Below are 18,425 nucleotides of genomic sequence, written 5' to 3'. Positions count from 1 at the left end.
TGCAGAATTCAATTATATTCAAGATACATTCTCTGAAAGCAAGCCTAAATATTTTATGTGTTGTTTATCAGGTAAATGTATCTTGTTATAAGGATTTTTAGATATTTTAAAATGGAAAACAAGACAAAACACTTGATAATTGAATTTTTCCCTTTAATTCAATGAATGTAATTTAGAAGTATTTTTAAAAGATGATTTTGTCCTCTTTATTGTTAGTAAGCACATTTAATACAACCTTTTAAGTCAAGGTACAAGCTGAATAGTTGGTTAAGAGCTAATGATTAATCGTTGCAATAATCGACCGAATATTTGAATAATCATTCTAATAATCATTAGATTATTCGATTATCAAAATAATCGTTAGTTGCAGCCCTACCCTCATGCCATCCCAGATGTATATGACTTTTTTCTTCTGCAGAGCACAAATGAAGATTTTTAGAAGAATATCTAAGCTCTGTCAGTTCATTTAATGCAAGTGAATTGTGGCCAAAACTTTAAAGCTCCAAAAAGCACTTCAAGGAATAAAAGTAATCCATATGACTCCAGTGGTTAATCCTATATCTTCAGAAGTGATATGATAGATGTGGTTGAGAAACAGATCAATATTTAAGTCATTTTTTACTAGAAATCTCCACCTTCACTTCCACTTTTTTTTTTTTTTTTTGACTACGTGCATATTGCCAACTACTGGGCAGGGAGGAAAATTAATAGTAAAAAAGGAATTAAATATTAATCTGTTTCTCACACACTTATCGCTTCTGAAGATATGGATCTAACAAGTGGAGAGTATGGATTACTTTTATGTAGTGCCCGACCGATATTAGTCTTTCACAGATATATCGGTATCAGTGTATATGTTTTCTGATATGCGCAGATATGAAAACTTTTTTTTTTTTGCAGAACATATAATGCATAAAGCAATGCTTGGGGTGATTTAGAATTGGTGTCATAATGTAGTTTGTCCAGCAGTGCACGCACTGACTCCATTATTTACAGAGCTGAGCTGTGGTTCTGTAGACAGTGCGGAGATAAGCGGTGTCTTCATGGTAAGTTGCTATCTAGTTTGTGAAATACATACCGGAAAGTTAATAAACAATGACCCCATCATTTTCCCTTTTTTTTTTTTTTTTTGTTTTGTTTTGATTTTCTCCCCTTCTCTCCCCAATTTGGAATGCCCAATTCCCAATGCGCTCTAAGTCCTCGTGGTGGCCCCGTGTCAATTGGCTCTGTGTCTGAGACTGTCAAGCCACGCATCTTATCACTCAGCATGCCCTGGATTCGAACTTGTGACTCCAGGGGTGGTAGTCAGCGTCTTTATTCGCTGAGCTACCCAAGCCCCTCATTTTCCCTTTTCAATATAACTACTGTAACTTTAACCCTGTTCCTGACAACCATGTCACCATGTTTATCACATCTGTTTACTATGTTAGCCAGCTATACTACCCTACAAAGGCAAAAGACCTTAACTCGCTAGAGTGTGGAACTGAGAAAAATGACTTTTTAGTTGTCCAGCCAAATGTATTATAGGTAGGACACTGAAAATCTGGCAATTAGATGTTGTAGTAATGAAATTTATCTACATAAAAAAATTTTGAGCTCAAACTTTACTTTTGACCCCTATTTTGAAGTTAATGTACTCTGCCTTTTTATTGTCTGCAAAAAGTGAGAATTCATGCCAAGGCAAAAGGCAGTAACTTCCACATTATCAATATTTTGTTGCTGATCACCATTTACAAAATCATTATAGTAACACCTGTATAAAATCTAGTGATCATGGCATTTATTTTGGATGATTTACAATTACTTATAGCCATGTACTTATTGCTATCCTGTGCTTTGGTTGTATTCTGATGGTATTTTTAATACATTAGACATGACACATACCTCCATAGCGGTAAAGAATATCTTCAATTGGTGTGCAGCAAAACTAACAGGTTGACTGCAGATAGGTGACAATTATATGAATAAATACAAGATAAGCATATTTCTAATGAGTAAACATAATAATTTAATTAATAATGGAATGCAAAGATATAACAAATCATGTACAAATTTAAAATGCATGGGATTGGAATAAGAGATAATAAATCAGCCACAGGCCTACAAGGTAGTGCCAGAGCTGGTTAATCAAGGGTTAAGTTTGGCTACCATGCTCCAATGCACAGCTCTCTGACTGGTGGATTGGACTGGCCAATCTCAAAGGCTATAACATAGAGTAATGTGACTATATTAATTGTTTTTCTGAATCTGACCGTAACTGACATCCAGACAAAAAGTTATACATGTGGTTGGATACCATTTAATTTATTTATTGCAGTGTTCACTAACGTAAAAGGATACAAGACATAAGTTAGCCTAAGTGCTTTTACATCGAATTGAAAGTAGCCTAGCCTAAAAGATCGACTTGTGGATTGATGTGAACGCCAGCAAGTAGGAATAATGCTCAGAAATCAGAATGCTTGTGGATTAAACATCTGCGATGACGTTCATTGCCATGGATTTTATCGGGTTACTAGAAAAGGTAGGACAGATTTAATTGCGAACTGTTACTACTGATTTTATGTGTGATCATAAAATCAGTAGCTGCTAGCTAGCTAAATGAAGTAGCTAAACATCATTGACCTTGATGTCGGTGTTTCAAAGCCATCTCAACCATCATTTTCCCTCAAGAGGCCATCCTTAAACGCTATAGAAAAACACACAACAATATTTGTTTACTACACTTTTATTCAGGTATCGTGTGTGTCAGATTGCTTCAATGACAGATGTATGACAGTACACAGGCTACACCGTAATTTAAACACGGTGAACTTTAATGTAAAAACAAAGGCAGAGTACAGTAACTCCATGCCAGCACAGTAACTTCATTTTGACTCACAGCTAAACAAAGGCAGAGTACCCTAACTCAATTTGAGCATTCCAAAACAAAGTCAAAGAGCGGTAATTGGAGTTACGGAGTTCTGCCTTGGTTTCTCTTGGGCTTTTGGAAGTTACTGTTAAGACAACCCATTATTTTCTCGAAAAAACAATGAAATTGACTCAAGATACTTATCCACATGATAAAGGAGGTCTTGAATGTCTCAAAAATATCAATAACTCATTTTCGACCAAAAACGAAGTTACGGCCTTTTGCCTTTGCACGGCAGTATAGTTTGTCAGTGCAGTCAGTAACGTAGCAGATTGAAAGGTAAGCAGAGATTATTTTTGCAGCTCAGCAGACAACGGTGTGGTGGTGGATTGTGTCTGTTGAGTGTTGATTTCATGCTACGTTGTTACCTAGTTGGTGAGACGCAATGCTGGAAAGTAAAATAAACAACATCCGTCTTTTACTCTCCATGACAACAAGCTTATAGCTTACTAGCTAACCACATAGCTACTTTCATACCTTGCCAGCTGAGTGGAAGCTAATGTGTAAACATGTATTCACCAAACTGTTTTGTTCAGGATTCACAGTTTGGTACCCCCTTCAACCGAACAATTCCAGTCATTGCATTTACAAAATGTATTTGTAATGTATGTATTTGATTAAACACTATTTGATCAACATTTAATTAAAACATTTAACATGGAATCCAGAAAAATTAAAACGGAAAATACTTTTTTTTTTTTTTGTCAATAATTTTCTGTGTAATTGCATAAAAAGCAGAGTTTTTTTATTTGTTGCCTAAGTATCGAGTTAGTATCAGTACCAAGATACCAGGGCTGGTATCGTACTGAAGCCAAACTTTTGGTATCGGAGCAACCCTACTGTGGAGAAAGCTGCTAACTGAACGAGCTGCATGTATACGGGAGTGAAGAGTACAGCGCTTAAACTGTGCATGTAAACCGGAGTGTTGTTTTTAGAGGTGGACCGATAGTGGATTTTACCGATAACTAAGTTGGGCAGTACCTGCCGATAACTGATTAATCAACTGATAGTTTTTCAAATTGATACTGAATGAAAAAATAACAAAGTAAAATAGTGCTGAACTTTATTACAAAAATAAACGGTACTGACTGAACCATGAAAATGTATTGTACTTTTTAAAATGAAATAAATATAAAAATATTAATATATATGTAATTAGTATAAAATATATACTAATATTCAAATTTTAAAGTCAGCTGATTTTTAAATTGACGTTGTTTCCTTAGTCCACAAGAGGGTGCAATAAATACATAAACCATTCTACACCGTTATATTATTGCATGGAACATTCCTATCCTGGCTGTTAAAAAAAGAGCATTTAATTTTCAACTAATGTGCATAAAATAAATATATAAAAATTTTCGATCCATATTCTCAAATGTTAAGTCAAAAGTAAAATGAGGGGGAAAACGCTTCAATAGACTGCTCACATGGTGTTACACTTGCACTGATCCCTTCTACTCCAGACTCAAGCTTCATAATAACAGCGAAATACCACATTGTTTTTTTATTCAGTACAGTTGTATGTAGAGTAGAAATATTCACAGATAGCAGTGGTATTCGGCTGAACTCGGTGGTGAAGCAGCTCATACTATGAGCCCAGGACAGGGGCTGTTCAAACAGATGGAACACAACATACTGCAACCGAACGTGAGGATCTCGACACATTTCCAAGTTGAACATCTTTCCTGACAAAGCATTTAAACAACTCATTACTTAATCTGAGAAACGCTTATAAGAGAGCAAGACGCAGTGGCCAAAGACCTCCACCAACTGTAAGGGGCTGTTCACACCAAACGCTTTTGCAACCATCCATTTTTTTCTATGTAAACGTGCGCTAGACGAACATCTTTGTTTCCCTTTTGTTTTTGTTTATTCAGCGTCTCGTGGAGGAGGCTGTTTTTTAGATGATGTGTCTAATTAGAAATAATTTAAAAAGAATATTGAGACACCTGCTTTCTGTTAAACTGTATTTGTTGCGCTGTGACTAGCCTTTTTTAGTGCAAGAATGTGATCGATCTGAAGTCATCATATTACAGTGAGGATAACATTTTTTAATTGAAATCAGATGTGTTTTTGATTTGTTTATATATTTCTCTTGGCTTCATGAAGATATTGATTTGCTTTCTCACATCACTAGCTTTAAAAATGCAACTTAGCTGGCTAACAAATGCATAAACGTGACCTCATGGATATAAACTAATGCAAATAGATGGTAACAATCGTGACATTTAAATATTTGGGTAGGACTTGCATGTGTTTTTGTCACATTGTTCTAACCGCTTGAGGTTAGCTTTAATGTTAGCGTCCTCTCAGCCTTGTCGGCAAACATACTGCTGTTCTCTACTAATGCAGCATCTAGTCAACAAATTAATTACTTTATAATGATATGACAATGTGTACTATAGTGTACTGTATACATACCTTTTAGTTGTTGTTTTAAATCTGCATCTGAAGTGTTCCGCTCCATCCAGTGTGGTCTTAAATGTCAAAACAAACGCCACAAGGCTTCAGTAAAGTGCCGCTTTCTTACTGTATAACGTCAGCAGACCCTTCCCAGCAGCTCCAGCACCGGGCGCAACGGGGAAAAACTACCGGTGTGGATTTGTGCCGATAACCGATAGTTCCAGAAATCTGTTATCGGTGACGATTAATCGGCAAAAACGAAATATCGGTCGACCTCTAGCTGTTTTCTCACAATAACCCGCTTTCTTGTAATAAGCTGCTTTCTGGTGTCCATGTAACCATAGTCAGTATGTCTGACTGAATCCAGATGACCACTTTGGGGTTTGGCATCTGTGTAAATTACCATCCATTTGGATGTAAATGTTATCTCTCCCCCCCCGCCCCCCATATAAATCAGATTTCATGACTAAGTTTTTTATTGTTCTTAATGACCGACTCCTGATAACAACTGTGTAATTTATGGCCATTATAAACAGGAAAAACTCAATGTAGTAACTCAGAAATCACTGTATTTAGGCTTAGTTCGGTTACACAGCAGAAACTCTTGTCTGTGTGACGTCTTCATGCCCATCCGCTGTAGCAGTTACATTCCTGCATATACTCGTATACTGCTTTTCTTTATTTAACTCTTTTTATTACCCTCCCCCCCATATCTCTTCTTTGACTCTCTCTCTATCAATTTTCATTCAGCTCACACTTTCACCTTGTTTCTCATCTTCCATCTTTTCTATTTTTCTGTATTTCTCATTCTTTTTCTTTATCTCCATCTTTCTCTCATCTATCCCAGCACAGATTGCCATCCAATGCTGAGTTGATCATCTATCTCTATCCGTCTCTTCCACTCTCTCCTTTCATCTCTCTCTCACTCTCATCTATCGTGTACACACTCTTTAAGTACTGATGCTCCTTTTGATGATAGTTATTTAATTGAATTACTGAACCTAAAATTGATTCAGCCGCATAGAGGGTGCAAACCTGAATCAGCTTTAGCATTGATTTACATTTGTTTTATTGAACTTTACAGGCTTTCACTCTCATACTGATCTCTCGACTATGTTCTGAAAAGCATACTAATACTCATACTATTTCTGTATTTATGTACAGTATACTGTGCATTGTAAGCAAGTTTTCTATATGCATTGAATATACCTGGATTAACTGCAATATTTGCCAAAATGTGCAGTGTACAACAGAGTACACTATATTGTAACCTACAAACCAATGCACTCAATTTGATGTTACATTAACAGTGTGACACACAAACCAGTGCCACCAGCACAGTGCTAGTACAGCCACTATTTGAATCTTATCTGCTTTTATACTTTTTTTGTACTCATTATTGGATTGTTCTTTGTCTCTGATTTGTTTTGTTTTTATTGCTGTGTAACAAAGCCAAGAGAACTAGACATCATAGGCATATTCCGTATTTGCCCATTATGCCCCCAAATGCTGTTTAAGTAGAAGGCTCACTGCTTTTTGTGACACATGTGTAACCTCCATGTATTGTTGTCAGATGAAGGGAATTGTATCTATTCCTGTCTCGTTGCGGTAAAGGTGTGAAAATCAATAGTATAGTATTAAGATTCTTTTGCATTGTTGAATGGATGCACTGAGACAAAGTATCAATATTTTAATTATTATTGTGCATGACAAGGAATTGGCTTTCTAAAGCTCATTAGACAGCATAATAACTTTGTCCTTCCATCAGAGAGCAGAGGTGAGCTTTCTGTTCTGGTGAAGCAAAGCACAGCTGCACAGCTTTGAAATGACTTTACATTGCGCGTGTTCACTTTGGTTTGAACTGCGTTACTGGAAAGGCAACCCACATATATAAACATGTTGATGACAGAATTGTAATTTTTAGATTAAAGGGTTAGTTCACCCAAAAATAAAAATTCTCATCATTTACTCACTCTCATACCATCCCAGATGTGTATGACTTTCTTTCTTCTGCTGAACACAAATGAAGATTTTAGAAGAATATCTCAGCTCTGTGGGTCTAGACAATGCAAATGAATGGGTGCCAAAATGTTTAAGCTCCAAAGTCCACATAAAGGCAACATAAAAGTACTCCAGACGACTCTGGTGGTTAAATCCATATTTTCTGAAGTGATATGAAAGGTATGAGTAAGAAACAAATAGTACGTAAGTATAACCACTATGGGACCATGCAGCCATCATACTGCTCAGGAAGGAGACACATTCTGTCTCCTAGAGATGAATGTAGTTTGGTGCAAAAAGTGCAAATCAATCCCAGAACAACAGCAAAGGTCCTTGTGAAGATGCTGGAGGAAACAGGAAGACAAGTATCTATATCTACAGTAAACGTGTCCTATAACAACATAACCTGAAAGGCTGCTTAACAAGGAAGAAGCCAGTGCTCCAACACTGACATAAAAAAGCCAGACTACAGTTTGCAAGTGCATATGGGGACAAAGATATTACTTTTTGGAGAAATTTCCTCTGGTCTGATGAAACAAAAATGAAAGTTTTTGGCCATAATGACCATCGTTATGCTTGGAGGAAAAAGGGTGAGGCTTGCAAGCCAAAGAACACCATGCCAACCTTGAAGCATGGGGGTGGCAGCATCATGTTTTGGGGGTGCTTTGCTGCAGGAGGGACTGGTGCACTTCACAAAGTAGATGGCATCATGAGGAAGGAAAATTATGTGGATATATTGAAGCAACATCTCAAAACATCAGCCAGGAAGTTAAAGCTTGGTCGCAAATGGGTCTTCCAAATGGATAATGACCCCAAGCATACCTCCAAAGCTGTGACAGAATGGCTTAAGGACAACAAAATCAAGGTATTGCAGTGGCCATCACAAAGCCCTGACCTCAATCTGATAGAACATTTGTGGGCAGAACTGAAAAAGGGTGTGCGAGCAAGGAGGCCTACAAACCTGACTCTGTTACACCAGTTCTGTCTGGAGGAATGAGCCAAAATTCCTGCAACTTATTGTGAGAATCTTGTGGAAGGCTACCCAAAATGTTTGACCCAAGTTAAACAATTTAATGGGAATGCTACCCACTGGGAATGTGATGAAAGAAATAAATTATTCTGACATTTCACATTCTTAAAATTAAGTAGTGATCCTAACTGACCAAAGACAGGGAATGTTTTCTACAATTAAATGTCAGGAAATGTGAAAAAACTGAGTTTAAATGTATTTGGCCAAGGTGTATGTAAACTTCTGACTTCAACTGTGAATATTGATCAATGAGGGAGTAGTTTATTGTGCTTTATAAAAGTCTATAATTGCAATCTTCTGCTACAGAGTTCCGCGCTGCTTACGCACGCAGTGTGAATGCTTAAATATTGACTCTGTGGTGTGGGAATTTTCAAGAGTTCTAGAACAAAATGAGATAAATCTCTTGTGGTGATTGTACATACACTGTGGGACAAGTACACAGATTAAATAAAAAATTGAGTGTGAAAAATGTTTAAACCGTATTTTATTTTCTAGAAATGTACTGGGATAAAAGTACCCCAAGCTGAAGAAACACCCATGTACTTCAGTTTAAAACAGAAAAAGTGTTGGTGATGGCTTTGATACATCACAGAAAGATACATTGCAGAAAGAAAATAAATAAATAAACATGGGTTCACACTGAACAGCAAAGACTTTGACCTTTTCCTGGGCAAAGCCCCTTTTTTAATGGTGTGATGCAGTTAATGTTGACAGTTAAAAGTTACACAGAAAACAAATTATGATAAAGTCACCAAAGAGACCATGTGTTTATTTGACCCAGTAATCTCTCGTTCTCACTTTTACACCTACACCTGCTGTGCCAGCCAACACACACACACACACACACACACACACACACACACACACACACAAACTGGTTGAAGGGATAGATGATCCATTCCTCTGTAATGCCATGAGCAGGTTTTTGGATGATAATGGTGTTAAGCTGTGGAGATTTGGGGCTTCTCTGGGAGTGTAGAGCAGTTAGAGCCGTGCTTGTGTTTGATGTCATGTCTTGGGGATGATGGGATTGATTTCAGAAGCGGCTTAACTCCCTCAAGGCTTCAGACTGATCAGCTCACATTGAGATGTTTCCCCTTCTTAAATACCAGATCATCCAGTGCTTTGTCAAGACATTTATGCGTTGTTGTTGGCTGCTATCATGAAAAAACAAACAAACAAACAAACAAAAAAAACATAGCAACAGCATGTACTTAAAATTAAAAAGGTTTTTAGAATTTATTATTGTACAAATGCATATCTTATTGTATTTGTCTGATTTTGCCATACCGTTTTTAACAGTTGCGGCCTTTGCTTTTCAAAAGTGGGGAAGCAAAGACTATTGTTTTTTGATGACTGCAGTCTTGCTACCAAAAAAACAACAACTGCTCAATCTACTACTCTATTTCTTATGGAAATAATTAACCAAGCTTTTTGCAACAAAATAAGGAAAATATCTGATTCTGAAAGCTGAAATAAGTATGAAGTCAGATTGCAAATAACTGCGCATGGATCTCTCTGCGTTTGACAGCGGTACTTTTGTACTACATACTTAGTCGTTCTTTAACATAATTTTTTTTTTTGCAAAGTCCCGTCCATTTGAGAGCTTGACCAATTGTATCTTAGAGAAGCTGGGCTTCCAGGTGTGCAAAAATATGCAGATTTAAACCCCAATTGTCCAATAAGCATCAAATTCAGATTAAATGCAAAAAGTGTTCATGAAGCTCCCATAGACTCCTAGTGAACCAAAAACAACGTGTTTAGAGTAGGGATGCACCGATCCGATACCTGGATCGGTATCGGCTCTGATACTGAAGCTTTTAAACAGATCGGGTATCAGTCCGACGAGCCTGATCCAAATCCGATACTGTGTGTTAGTCATGTTCGTTACTGTCATGCTCAAAAAATGACATAAAAGAACCATAAAAACACAAATAAAGTAGTTCATATGACTTGTGCATTTTTTGCAAAGCCACTTGAAGATGTGCGATAGCTCTGTGAATCACAAAAGGCTGTGTTTAATAAGTAAATATGCATGTGCAGCACCAGCGCATTATTGAATGGCGCTGCTCTGTTGACACATACAACCGCGGCTATTTTTAGCCTTCACCCAGTGCGCAATATTTGAGCGCTACTCACGAACAACATCTCAGATGTAGATGCTCAATAGTTCGGTTCACTTATAATATGCATTTAGAATGGCACTGGATGTGCATATTTACCAGAATTTGAATAAGAAGTGAATTAAACTACTGTCAACTTGCCTACAAACAGACACATACAGGACTTCCTGGAGAGTCAAAATAAAAGCCTGAGGGTTTTAAAATTAAAGGTGCACGATTGAGATATATTACTATTATAATATTATTATCATTTGTTTACAAATGATAATAATATTTAAGTTGAATGGGTTCCAAAAAATAACTGTGTGAATGAAAAGTGGACTGATGTCTTACAACTAAATTGAACAAAAAAGAGATCTAGATCCTTTAAAGTCCAGATACAAGTTGAAAATGTTTTGCAAAAAAAAAAAAAAAAAAAAATGGCTTCTTTTCTGCTGATGACTTATACTGGAATTACTGTTAATTTTGCTGCTACATTATCCAGTATACTAGTTAACAATAAAGTTTTTCTTAATAAGCTATACATTTATATTGAAATAATGTGCAGTTAGAGGTTTGTGTTTCTTTACATATTAAAGAGCACACCCAATTAGATCCACACAATAATGTAAAGATATTCTAAACTGATTAGGCAAAAAAACAACACTGGTATTGGATCGAGATTGGTATCAGCCAATACTGAGATTTCCGATATCGGAATCGAATCGGAAGAAAAAAAGTGGTAACGGTGCATCACTAACTAACTTGCTTACTGACAAACTGGCAGAGGAATTTCAAAAGAAATGAGCTCAATTGACTACCATTTCCCTCAGCATTACAACTGAAATCAAATGAAACACACTATGGACAGTTTCAGGGCCTGAAATTCATGTCTGAAGGGGGGATTGCCCCCCTTAGATGCCACATATTGTTCAGGATTTTTTTCCACTTTGTAGTCATGACACAAAGATATTCAATATTGTATAATAATAATAATTATTATTATCATTAACACTATTTCACCTATTTTTTCTACCAGTTATCTCAAATGGCATCTCATAGACCTGTTTTTCTTAATTATACCTTTTATTTTGATCAACTCTTATGCATTATGATGCTTCTTCTCAGTCACTTGTTTCCCAGCCAGGCGCAATGTAATCTATGCTGTAATGTGCTGACTTCAATTTATTGTTGTTGTTTGCAGATACTGTATTATACATTTCATTTATTTTTCCATGTTATTAATGTTGTATTTTATTTTAAATGCATTAATTTTATATAATACATAATATAACTTATTTGTACAATAACTAGTATGTGCCTCACCTCGAAGCTGTTAACGATCATGTTTCTTTTCAATAGACCTTTTTCACAGACTGATGACACATTTCTGCCTTATCAGCGTAAATCTCTAAATTTTTTATAATAGACATTTTTTTAAATATTGATTGTCAATTTATAACATTATACTTTGTGTTATTACCCTGGAATTCGTTTAAAAAATAAAATAATTACCACTGCTTCGAGGGGGTTTCTATTACTGCTGCTCACAGAGTTACAGTGAATTTGGCATCTACTCCCATTTTATTGTCTTAATCCACCGTTCTCTATTTTTAACTCTTCTGGAAAGTCATTCAAACGAATTAGTGGATTTTTTTCTTTTGGTCTTGGTGAAAATGGGTAAGTGAAAATAATATTTGCTGTGATCTCCCATTCATTCCCATTCACAGCTGTCTAAGTTTACCCTGCAAACGTTTACTTCCGCATTCCAAAACCCAGAGCGCTTGCTTCCTTGTGCGAACTTGTAATCAGTAAAGGAAGACGAATGACTTAAAGCTGCTATAGCGAGCAGCCCCCTCTGTTGTTGGTCAAAATAAACAACACATGATTAACCTTGTTGCCAGTATGCTTCAATAGGGGCTTTCTTGCCAAGTATTTTCACTTAGTGGACTGTTTTGAACGCGCAGTAAAAACGGGTACATTTCCGGGGACAGCTCCAGTCAGGGACAGACCGTCAAATACCGGAAAATGGGGACGTCTGGTCACCCTACTTTATAGTAATGAATGGTTATTATGTTGGTTATATAAGTGTTAAAATCAGATGGTTTTAGTTTGACAATAGTTCCCTTTAGCTGTACTTTAATTTTGTGACATCACACTGATCCCAGTGACCTTTTCTTCTGCCTTTCTTCTCAGACAACTTCTTGACCAGACAGAGCATTTTACTGTAAATCAAAACCCATATACCCACTCCACATAATCAGCGAGGCTGAGAACTTCTCTGACGCAGAGAGAGAGTCTACAATTGCAACGTGACAGCCATGTCTGCCTGATCACCAATAGGTAAGTGACATCTGGCTAGATGAATTTAGAAAATAAGAGGAACATGATCCGCCTTTCCGTCTTTTTTTTTTTTTTTTACTTTTGGTACTATATAATGAATATATAGTTTTTTTGGTGATGTAAAACTCATGCGGAGACAATCAGCTCAGGGTCAGGCGAACTACGTGCTGTGCTGAACACGAGAGGAGGTGATTCAGAAATGAGAAATTGAGTGGTTTGAGGGAAAAAGAGAAGAGACAAATAAATCTGGCCTCTTTAATGGAAAGAGAAGGACGCTGGGTGGTTTTGCCGCGATGTGATGTGGAGGCGAAAAAGAAAAGTTGACTTGCAGAAATGAAGAGGTGAAGGTTTGGTGCTGAAGGATGCAGACTTGAACATCCCGATGACAATGGTGTTATGAAAGTGCTGTTTTTACCACTAACAATGGACTGCTGGATGCTAAAAACCACGGGAAACATAGAACGAAGGTTAAGGAGGTGGAGAGCAAAGGGGTGGGTGGGGGAAGAGAGAAATCGAGGAGAAAGAAATCTTTAATGTTAACCTGATGTTAAGATAAACTGAAAGAAGGGAGCAATGTGTAAGTGGTTCAGGTTTTTTGCATTAGACCATGCACCCACATCCGGGCTCACAAATAGAGTCATCTGCTAACTTAAAACACACACACATATCTCTCAGGTGTGTATGACCCTGTGGTGATCACAGGCACCAGTGCATTACTACTGACAGGATAATTAGCTGCTCCTGACCTCATGTCTGTTTTTATCCCTTTCTCTGTACTACATCTCTTTTAGCATCACCCCTGTCTCTCTTATATCTCTTAAGTGCTGCACGCTTTCTCTCTCTTTTTGTCTCTCTCTCGCTCACTGTAATTAATGATGGATCAGGTTGCCTGTATGTGTGTGCATAGGCTGTAATGGGTTAATCCAGATCATACAAAGCTTTTTCACAAATCTGTATTGTATGGACACCTTGACATATGCCGTGATTCCACAGCATGTTATTGTCTTGATTTAGTTTTACGGATGTGCTTTTTTTATTATAACGTTTCATGAAACTAAATGGAAAAAGTCCTCCAGAATAAACTATAGTGGATAGATGTGAAAGCAAGACTGTTTATATGAATTATTCTTTTTTGGTTAGTATTAAGGGTCTATATGTTTGTTTTTTCATTTGTGTTAGCTTAAAATGACTAATTTTCCTCAAATTTTCTCTGAATGTGTGATATAATGAAACTGTGGTGAGATAGTGAAAGCAAAGGTTTTGTGCGGTATGTCGGTGGTTTATATACATCGTACAGTGTGGACGTACAGTGGAATCCCTGTGTGTGTAGAATCAGTATGTTTGCAGTGACAGAAAACCTCTTTTGAGGATCAGTTCACACGTTACAATGCTCAGCCAAGTTTAAACAGTGACTTTCCTCCTTGGTTTTTCAAGAGGTGTAAACACATGCAGTGTAAATTGCCGTTTCAGATGCTGCATTAAACAGAGGCTGTGTTGAAAGTCTCACACTTCAGCTCTTGAAACTCCTCATATATCCTGCTTTTTAATAAATGACATTCACCAGCTTATTTAATTCTTTGAATTTTATTCTCTTTTTCTTTTTGGTGTGTGCACATGGGTACTGAACAGAATATTCAGTGGTGTGTGTGTGCACATGCATGTCTACATCAGGTAATTAGGTGTGTCACTGGAGCTCAGTTTAAAGCTGAATGCAGATTCAACAGCGCAACAATCCTACACGTGCACTCAGTCACTCAAACCCATAGATTTACTTTATAGAGGTAAAGCAATCCCTGTAAAATACCAAACAGTTATGGCAAGTTGAATTGACATTTAATCATTTGCAGGAGGTCTATTATTCAATTTTGACATACTGTAAAATGCTAATTTTAAAATCAATAATGGAATTACTAGTGAAAATGCAAAGTTTTTATATCAATAAATTAGGTTTGCACTTGTAAAAATTGCCATTCTTGATATGAAAATGACAATTACTTGTCTAAATCAACGTGAAAACGTGACAAAATGTTTGCAAAAAATGCAGTTTTTCAGGAGAAATGAACACTAGAGGTGCTACAGCAACTGTGTGTTTTATTCATTTTCACTAAAATCATGACTTAAATGGCTAATTATGGCTTTATAAATATTTATTTTTCTCTCTATTACTCAGAACCTGTTATTTTATGATATCGACACACTTTTACTCAAACGCATCTTTCGAAAAATAATACTGTAACACTACTTAGTGGAAAGGAGGAGGCGAGAAGCAGATTTCCTGGTTCAGGTAGGAGTTTTAATCTTGCACTCTGACGCTTACAGTTCCACACTCGTCGGTTTTACAGGCAAAAATTTACTTAAACACTTCCAGTTCAATACACTAATCATACAACAGAATGTCACGTCATGGACTTTCTTGCACCAGTCTCTCTCACCGCGTCTACTGGCGGTGTGGCTCTTTTATGCCGCTCTCCCCGTGCTCACTGAAATTAGAGACAGGTGTTAGACATAATTTAGCTCAGGTGTAAGCGCCCTTACCGCTTTCTCTCTCTCCAGAGAGATGCTTGACCACGCCCCCGCTGCCACATATCCCCACCGCCCGACTCAGGCCGGCATCCGGCCTGCCTACCACTCCCCCCCCCCCATTCCTGGAAAGGAAATCGGGGACAGCCATCAGCGCTCCCGGTTTGTGGACCACCTTGAACTTAAACGGCTGAAGAGCCAGATACCAACGGGTGATCTGCGTGTTGGTATTTTTCATGCGGTGGAGCCACTGAAGCGGGGTGTGATCGGAACAGAGGGTGAAGGCCTGCCCCAACAGGTAGTATCAGAGAGTGAGGACCACCCACTTGATGGCGAGACACTCCTTTTCCACGGTGCTGTACTTAGTTTCCCTCAACGAGAGCTTACGGCTAATGTACAGCACCGGGCGCTCCTCCCCCTCCACCACATGCGAGAGTACGGCCCCCAGCCCCTCGTCTGAAGCATCTGTCTGTAAAACAAAAGGGAGAGAGAAGTCAGGTGAATGTAAAAGTGGCCCCCCGCAAAGTGCGGCTTTAACTTGCGTGAACGCCCACTGACACTGCTCCGTCCACTGGACCGGGTCTGGAGCTCCCTTTTTAGTGAGATCAGTCAGCGGGCTGGTGACGTCCGAATAATTAGGCACGAACCTTCTATAATAGCCAGCCAGCCCCATGAACTCTCACCCCCTTTTTGGTCTTGGGCCTCAGGCAGGTCGCAATCACTGCTGTCTTGTCAATTTGGGGACGCACCTGCCCATGGCCCAAGTGGAACCCCAGATACCGTACCTCCACCCGCCCAATCGCACACTTCTTTGGGTTTGCTGTGAGTCCCGCTCGGCGCAGCGATCTCAGAACCGCCATCATATGTTGCATGTGTCATTGCCAATCATTGCTGTAAATGATGATGTCATCTAAATAGGCAGCGGCGTAAGCTGAATGTGGTCTGAGGATTCGGTCCATGAGACACTGAAACGTAGCCGGGGCTCTAAACAAACCGAACGGAAGTGTCACAAACTGGTGTAATCCAAATGTTGTGGAGAAGGCGGTTTTTTCACGGGAAATTGGTGTCAAGGGGATCTGCCAATAACCCTTCGTCAAATCCAATGTCGAATAAAATCGAGCAGTGCCCAACTGATCGAGCAACTCATCAACATGAGGCATTGGATACGCATCAGATTTAGACACCGCATTGACTTTCCTATAATCCACACAGAACCGTACAGACCCGTCGCTCTTAGGCACTAGAACAACTGGGCTGGACCAATCGCTGTGGGATTCTTCTATTACCCCCATATCGAGCATTGCATCCAATTCTTCCTGAACAATTTTCTTCTTGTGTTCAGGTAATCGGTAGGGGCGGCTACGTACCACGACCCCCGGCTCGGTCTCGATGTGATGGTGAATGAGGTTTGTACGCCCTGGTAGACGGGAGAACACATCCGCAAACTCCTGTTGCAACCTAGCAACCTCCGCGAGTTGACTCGGTGAGAGGTGGTCTCCGCAAGTGACCGGGGTGAACTGTTTATGTTTTGAACTCGCCTCCGGTCCAAGCTCCGCCTTCTCGGGAACTACCGTAGCCAACGTCACAGGGACCGCCTCCCTTCACAATTTCAGGAGATTGAGGTGGTATATTTGACGTGCGCCCCCTCTATCAGTTCGTTTAACCTCATAACTCCCACTCGTCGTGTGACCTCAAAGGGTTCTTGCCACTTGGCGAGTAATTTAGAGCTCAATGTGGGAAGCAATACAAGCACGTTATCTCCCGGTGCAAATTCCCTTAGCTGAGTTCCCCTGTCATACAGTCGGCGCTGTTGTTCTTGAGCTTGGAGCAAATTCTCCTGTGTTAGCTGCCCCAAAGTGTGGAGTTTTGCTCTAAGATCAAGAAAGTATTGAATTTCATTTTTACTGTTTGAAGGTCCCTCCTCCCAGGCCTCTCGCAATACATCAAGCACACCGTGTGGGCGTCGCCCATACAGCAGGTTGAATGGGGAGAAGCCAGTGGAGGCTTGTGGGACCTCTCGCACTGCAAATAACAGGGGGTCGAGCCATTTATCCCAATTTCTAGCATCATCTTGCACGAACTTACGAATCATGTTTTTGAGGGTTTTATTAAATCGTTCCACCAGGCCATCCGTTTGAGGATGGTACATGCTGGTGTGAATTGATTTAATACTCAACAATTTGTACAGCTCGCGTAGTGTCCGTGACATAAACGTTGTGCCCTGATCGGTGAGGATTTCTTTCGGAATCCCCACCCGGGAAATTATTTTGAAGAGTGCCTCCGCAACACTGCGTGCTGAGATGTTGCGAAGATATTCCGGATACCGCGTTGCATAGTCCACTAGGTCCAATACAAAGTGATGTCCGCGTGCTGACCGTTCTAATGGCCCGACGAGGTCCATTCCAGTTCTCTCAAAGGGGACCTCGATCAACGGAAGACGCTTTTGGGGTGGCCGGTGGGTTAACCAGCTAGCATTCGCGGCATAATGCACACCACCTGCAGACATTGCCGCCAATGCCCGGCCAATAGAAGTGGGCTATTAGATGGATCAGTGTTTTCCTTTCTCCTAAGTGACCCACTATGGGATTACAATGAGCCGCCTGGAATACCATTTCCCGAAGGCTCCGTGGAATCAAAAGTTGGGCTGTATCCTCTTTAGTCTGAGCGTCCTGTGTCACTCTATACAACCGCTCATTTATAATCGCAAAATAGGGGTATGAAAGGGCAATGTCAGGCTGGAATCGTTGACCATCGATGACTCACTTGGTCGAAGGCGTGTTTGAGGGTTTCGTCTCACGACTGCTCCAAAGGGAAATCCCCCTCAGGGAATTCCCTGAGAAGGGGAGGGGCTGCAGCCTCTCCCCCTCTCTCGTCATTATGACGTGGAGCTGTCGAGGATGGCCCTGGCTCCGCCTCCCCTGCCAGAGCATCGCACATTGCACATCTCCCTATTTTCATACAGGACCCATCCGCACAAATTCCCTTTAATAAAACTCTAAAGTCAGGGCAATCAGTCCCCAAAATCAGCGGATGGGTGAGGCGGGAACTAACCGTGGCCTCCACTCTATGCTTTTTCCCCCGGAATTTAATCGTCAGGGTCACCACCGGATACTTT

At 39.4% G+C, this 18,425-nt stretch overlaps 1 protein-coding gene across 3 annotated transcripts in view; it reads left to right on the top strand.

Annotated features, from left to right (window-relative positions):
* The window catches only part of spop (speckle type BTB/POZ protein), a 176,227-nt gene that overhangs the window by 19,993 nt on the left and 137,809 nt on the right, over positions 1–18,425 (top strand). For all 3 annotated transcript variants that reach the window (XM_051714740.1, XM_051714738.1, XM_051714737.1), the window contains one exon: positions 12,644–12,790. The gene's annotated coding sequence lies outside the window, so the exon portion shown is untranslated. The remainder of the gene's footprint in view (positions 1–12,643; positions 12,791–18,425) is intronic.

The sequence above is a fragment of the Myxocyprinus asiaticus genome, chromosome 13, assembly GCF_019703515.2.
Source record: "Myxocyprinus asiaticus isolate MX2 ecotype Aquarium Trade chromosome 13, UBuf_Myxa_2, whole genome shotgun sequence".
NCBI classification, from domain to species: Eukaryota; Metazoa; Chordata; class Actinopteri; order Cypriniformes; family Catostomidae; genus Myxocyprinus; species Myxocyprinus asiaticus.
The sequence above is the reverse complement of the archived record's forward strand: the minus strand, read 5'-3'. Positions and strand labels throughout refer to the sequence as shown.